This window comes from Belonocnema kinseyi, chromosome 4 (genome assembly GCF_010883055.1).
Source record: "Belonocnema kinseyi isolate 2016_QV_RU_SX_M_011 chromosome 4, B_treatae_v1, whole genome shotgun sequence".
In the NCBI taxonomy this organism is placed as follows: domain Eukaryota; kingdom Metazoa; phylum Arthropoda; class Insecta; order Hymenoptera; family Cynipidae; genus Belonocnema; species Belonocnema kinseyi.
In genome coordinates, this window is record NC_046660.1 from 50,195,608 (window position 1) to 50,202,785 (window position 7,178).

A 7,178-nucleotide genomic window follows, 5' to 3' on the forward strand; every position below is an offset into this window, starting at 1 on the left:
CGCCAATTAGCACAAATGGTAAGTTCCGACAGTGCCTACAAGTGTGCCTACTGGCCGCTAGATGGCAATACCGGTTTCATATGTATACACCTGGTATATGGGCCGAGATTTTAATCTCTTCTACCTTGTTTCCTCAAAGTTGACTATGTACGTGATTGCATTGTGAATTTAATTTTGTTCCCGTTTTTAATTTTCGCTGTATTTAAAATTTAGTGATAACATCAGTGGGGCAGACTTGATTTTTGAGTGGGGGAACACCATCCCGCCAATTTACGCCCGGAAGAAAAAATCACGTCGATTTCATCTTTCACATTCGACATGAAGTGAACTTCCTGGCACACTATTTCATGTACTAAAAATTTTAATATTCCACTCGTAGTTAAAAATATATTGTATTACATTCGTCTCTTTGGCTTGAATATATACTGTTTATTCAGAAATGCAACAATTTTCTAAAAATTCAACTCTTTCATTTAAAATTAATTTCGCGGTAGAACATGAATCTTTTTTTCGTTGAGGAATTTAGTAATTTGTTGAAAATGCGGTTTAATTCAACTTGAAACCTCAGAAATTTCAATCTTTGCCTATTAAATTCAGTATTGTACGTACTATACAAATTTGTGTCAGTTCCAACTGCTTCATGTCTAGAATCTTATCTCCTTTTTACCAGTTTTCTTTTAGAATAAAGTTAGAAAGTCACAACTATTCTGAATTTTTTAACTGATTTTCAACTTTTCACTTAGGCCAAGTCAATAATCTTATCAATTAAACGAAAATCACTGTTGTAACAATTTGTTCTGATTCATAATAAGACTTTCATTTAATAATTCAAGAAAGTTGTGGTTTTTTTCTTAAATATTCTACGTTTTGTGCACCTTTCATTTAGATTGAGATACAAATTAATGCATTTTAACTAATATAATCGTGAATATAAAATGTTCTGTAGTGTTTATTCGAATTTCGTAATTTTTCTTTAGTATTATTTTTAATGGAAATGAACAGAGATGAAGTACCTTGAGTTTGTAAATAATTCTGGTTTTTATTCATTTGAAGTGTTGCAAGACTCTTTACAAATTTCAAAATATTACATTTGGGCTGCCTCATTTATAGACCAAGGCTTCTCAATGTTTCGATAAAGTTAAAAATGAGTAATTACTTAATTTTTTTCAATTTAAATTTGGGCCAAAATATATTTTTGTAAACCATGAGAAAACTGGACTATGATCTCGAATCTTTTCCTTCGTAGAGGAGAAATTACATTCTGTCCCTTATTTTTTTCTATTTTTTCCTCACGGTTTTTAGCTGTGAATAATTTTTTAAGCGATATTAAACACTCTTTTGAATTATATTAATAATAATAAAATTATTATTGCACTAATTAATTATAATAGCTCTAGGGAAACTAAAACTAGGATAAAAGGCAATTTTTGACGAGTTGTGCAAACAAAAGTAGAAAAAGTCTAATGGGACAACTTTACGTTACGTTTAGATATTTAAAATTTATATTTACCGTTATTTGCACTAAAAATAGGTATTGTAGAAATAAAATCATTAGATTTTGAATAATATCTGCAGTTTTTGAACATTCTCAGATTTCATTTACAGTTTCCAAAGAAAACGACTATATTAAACAAAAATTGCTAGATTTAAAAGAACCCGAGGCAACATCCTAATACTCGTCAAGTCCTCCCTGCGTGCTCTGTCACGAAAAATAGAGTACTGCGCGAGGTTGGAGAGAGCTTTTCATAAATTTACTGTGCTCGTCTAGTACTTTATAAAACCTCTATCATCAGAAATCGAGCGTAACACGAGTCTGGGGAGGGAGTGCACGTAGAAGATAAAACAGAGTACGAAAGGTGCTTAGAGGGAGCTTGGAGTAATATAAATAAAAGTTCAATTAATATATAAAATGAAATAATTCCGAAAATTTTGAAAGCCTTCTTCAGAGTAATGAACATAGTAATGATATAGGCTTTCTAAGAGTCCTGGCGTCGACAAGCGCCTATACGGAAGAGTGTCCCTATGAGGAGGAATCCTCAACTCCAGACACCATTTTTTTATTAACATTTTCAATTGCGTCTAAGCAACATTTTACATTTTCGTTTCAATTTTTTAGATGATCACAATGGACAAACCTATAACTTGTGGTGTCCGTTAGATAATAACAGCGTGCTAATTTTTTCGGCATTCATTGGTGAATCCATAGAGGATGAATGTCACATTACAAGTGTTTAAAGTCAGATTGCAAGTTTATTTAAAAATTATATAGATTTGTCAAATAAACGGTTACCTTAAAAATGTCGCATTGTGTTTTTTATGACATTGATTTAAATTGAAATAAATTAGGTTGATCAAATAAACCGAGGTTTTGGAGAGCGCGGGAGGAGGATTTAGGGGGCATGTAGGGAGGATTTAAAGAGCATTCGTGGAGGATATAAAGAGCATTTGGGGTGGATTCAAAGAGTATGGACCGTAGATTTTATAAGAGAGGTTCCTGCATATATATATCAATTCAGGGGAAAATCCTAATTCTCGGTAAGTCCTCTCTGCATGCTCTGTCATGAAAAATAGAGTTCTGCGCGAGGTTGGAGAGAGCTTTTCAGTCCTCGTTTTTGCTCGAAAACGCTCGAAAATCGCAAATTTGGAAATAAGTAGGCTTCCACGAACATTAAAGAGGCTTTAGCGAGCACTTGTGAAACATTGAATATTTTTTTGAAACCTCGTTACGTGCTCGCTCAATACTCTAAGATCATCTGCGCGAACTCAGTTTGACAGAGCATGGAGGGAATTTTAGGATATCGCGAAAGCCTTTTCTATGCTCGCGGAAGCCTACTTATTTCCGAATTCACAATTTTCGAGGAAAAGGAGGACTAAAAAGCTCTCTCGAACCTCGCGCAGAACTCCATTTTTCGTGACAGAGCATGCAGGGAGGATTTGCCAAATATTATGATTTAGCCTCGGGATGTTTTAACAAGTCCTCGTATTTTCTCAAAAATGCTCGAAAATTGCAAATTCGGAAATAATTAGGCTTCTGCGAGGAGTAAAGAGGCTTTAGAAGCATTTATGATACATTGAAGATTTTTTTAAAGCCTCGTCAAATGTCCACTCAATATGCTAATATCATCTGTGCGAACTCGGTTTGACAGAGTACTAGAAGAGCACGGAGGGTGTTTTAGGATATTGCCTCGGGAATATTGAAAAATTTTAGTGGCATTTAGTTATTAAAGATTGTAGGGTATTTTAAAAGATTTAAAAACATTTTCAAGAAATTGAACAAATTTAGGCTTAAATGATTAATATTATAATATATTAATATATTAATGATGAATGAGGCTTAAATGATTTTGAAGGATTGAAAAAAATGACACTTCGTGTAATCGAATGATGTTTATGAAATACTACAGCCTTCTCAATTATTTTAGCTTTAGAAGGCCTTAAATTTACAATTGTTACATTTTTCAGGGTTTCATTTTGAAGCTTTGAATCTAAAGTCTCTTAATAGTCCTACTTCGTAAATTTTTCAGTTGAAATGCACTATTTTCAATGTTTGGACATGGACACGGATCTCTTTGACATGAACTATCTCATGTGTATCAGCAAATAAGAATCTCTGATACTATATTTTTTCGAGAGAGATACTATGTTTTTTCTAGGATTACAATTTAAAAATTTAGAATGCATAATTTTAAAAATATAATTATTGAGTGGAATTATATGTTTGTAAGTTACAGGTTCGCAATTAAAAATTGGAACAAAAATTAACATAATTCCAGTTTTTGGGTTTAAATTCTTTCTTATTTAATACTGAAGGCTACTGCCTTGAAATTGTAACATTTCTACATATTTAATTTTTGAAAAGTATCGAATTTTAAAGCCTACAAAATAAAACGTATTTAAATAAAATGAAATTCAAAACTGTAATACATCAAACATGAGTATTTTGACTTGAAGGCTTACCAAATGTTTTAATTTTTAGTTCACGAAACTCGAAATAACAAGACTTCTATATCATGTTTTCTGTTAGGCTTTATCGAATTTCGTAGTGTTTCTGTAGGATTATTTATAATTTAAACAAACTAAGATAAAACAGAATAAGTAGGTGAATAATTTTCCTTTTTGATTTTAAGGTGACACAACCGATTTACAAGTTTTAAAATATTACCATTGGGCTGCGTCATGTATATACTGAGGCTTTTTTTATTTTCGATCAATTTGAAAATTAGTAATTTGTTAATTTTCTTTTGATTCAGACATATAAATATAATAAGACTACATTATGCGAACAAAAAAAACTAGGATGATAATATCATAAAAAAATTATATCAAATTATACAAAAATAATCACAGCAAATTAAACAAAATTTTGGGTATACTTCCTAAAAATATAAGAGTACGAATATAATTTTTTTTTCAAATTTCACCTAATAAACTTTTATTAGTTATTACCTCACTAAGTGAAAAATGGACAAAAATTTTAGAAAAAAAAGTTGCAGCTGTTCGGCATAAATATATATGAAGATTAAAGATATTCAAAAACAATACTATTGTTAAAATAATTTTTATGCTAAATTATTATTATTATCATTATTATCGAACTATTACCTCCCTTTGTTCGAAAATTGGACAAAAAGTAGAAAATTTTAAAAAACAGTGACTTCCGATATCGATTATGAGACACAATTATTTTAAGCAGTAATAAATTATTTAAATGACTTATATCAACATCTAATTATTGGTATAAAGTAGCATTTTGTGTCATAGAAACATAATTAATTAGAGAAGCCACGAAAAATCATAATTAACGCCAAAAGCTCGCAAAACCAATTTTGTCACTTATGGGATTTCTTTGGGACTCCATCAAGCACACTCATGGGTTTCATATTCACAAAGTAATATTTCAATCATATTCATTAACTAACTCTGTAGAGAAATGTTGAGTTTCAACTCGATTTAGCTAATATTGGCAAGTCTCAGTAAAATTTACAGAAAATTATTTTTTTCTTATGGAGAATACATGTACAACTTTATGGAGCATGCACCACTTCTTAACATACATTTTTTCAAATCGAAAAAAAGAATTGATTTTTTGTGGATTTGACCAAATTTCCAAGCGACATTTCTAAAAATTTGAAAAAAAAATTTATTTATTTTTGGACAACCCTATTTTACAAAAGGATAGGTCGAAAAAAGTGAATTTTATGCGATTAGTTTACAATATAAAAAAATTGTCAGTCCTTGATAAGCTGAATATATTGTTAAATTTGTTTGAAAACAGAATGGTTTACCTCCTCAAGCGTGTTGAAAATAGAAAAAAATGAATTTCGTGTAAAATATTTTAAAAAATGAATTCTCACTCTCATACAAACAGGAGTTTAAATAAGGGTCATTTTTAATTGTTAGCTTAATTAATTAATTATTTTAATTGCTAATCATTAATTAATTCATTCTTTACTTCTGATCATTTATTTTTGAAATAATCTAATGCGTGGAATTAAATCAAATAAAAATTGAAAAAATTCCTATCTTTAATTGTTTGCTTTAAACATTTTTCTAATATCAAATGTATACTTCCATAAATTCTTCAGATATATTTCTGCACACAGGGTGTTTGAAAAGTCTTGGGACGGTTGGATATTTCCTCAGGTAAAATATTTTTCAAAAAAGCGAAGGCCATTCCTGAAGTAAATTTCAACGAGGAATTCAATAGTGACCTTTATCTTGACCTTAAAGTAGACCTTCATGGCTTTGTAAAGGTCAACTTTGCTTTTTTTTAAATGGAAACCCCCTTTTTTACATCTGCAATCGATGGAGCGGAAAATTCTACGTTCAGATACGTACCCAAGTCACAGGTCTATTGTAACCTTCAAGGTCAGTTAGAGGTTATTTGAAATGAACAAAGTTTTCGATGAGGTCAGTGCAATTCCTGAAGTAAATTTTAGCAAGAAATTCATTGGTGAGCTTTATCAATCAAAGTAGCCTGTTGCAGAATCCGATTCTGCAATTCGCCTAAGCTTTGCGGTTGCGTTAAGTATACTTTGCTGTTTAAATAACCCTCAAGAAAATAGTCGAGAGGCGTCAGATCAGGCGACCTAGCAGGCCACTCGATTTCACCCTTTCTTCCAATCCAATGCACGGGCATTGAGATTACCATCGATGAAGAAAGGGCCTATCAATGTATCATTCAAGATACCGGTCCAAACATTAATCCTTTGTAGATATTGTGTGTGACTCTCCAACATCCAATCAGGATTGGTGTCGGACCAATATCTACAATTTTACCTGTTAACTTTACCTTTTAAAGTGAAAGTAGATTCGTCTGAAAATACTGTATTGTACAAGAAAAAAGGATCTCTGTCAATTCTGTCCATCATAATTTCACAAAATTCAACCCGATGATCATTGAGCTCTTGTACCAGATGAACTTTGTAAGGGTGAAAATTAATACTTTTTAAAATATTTCGCAATGTCTCAGGAGCAACGTCACGCTCATCACTAGCTCGACGTAAGCGAAGGTGTGGGTTTTCAACAAATGCTTGGACTATGTCCATCTCTATCTCCTCAGATCCTGCGGATTTTGGCCGACCAGTTCTCTAAAGATCCTTGATAGATCTATGATTCATAAAGCGCCATACAGTTCTTTCAATTGTTGATATTGAAGCAGGATTTAACCTTTCTCAATTACGAAAAGTGCGATTAGAAAGCAAACGAACTTGATCATAAGATCGAACTCGATCTCCCAAACCACGCATCATTAATACAGATACCTCCTCTTTTTCCGAAAGTTTAGCTTGCGCCATAATAATCTTTCAGCGAAAGATAGTAAGTATGTAATCGCAATTCGTAAATTTAGCTTCGATTCGTAATATTCGTATGGAAAAACGGTATAGGACTTATGGTATCGCCTTAGGTATTGATTTAGGCATCGAAAAACAGTATAGGACTGTATAACTCTTCGAGGAGGAACAAAACTCTCACCAGAACACCTGGAACTTTTAGTGAAAAATTTTCTTATGATATTACCATATTCAAAACGCTGTAACCAAGATCAATACAGAGCTCACCAATAAATTTCTCGTTGAAAGGGGGAGGGTCGGTAAGGCCGGTTTTTGGCCTAATTTATTTTTGGACCAAAAAATCTGAAAAAATCATGGTAGTATCTTATAAGTATCCCAAGTCGA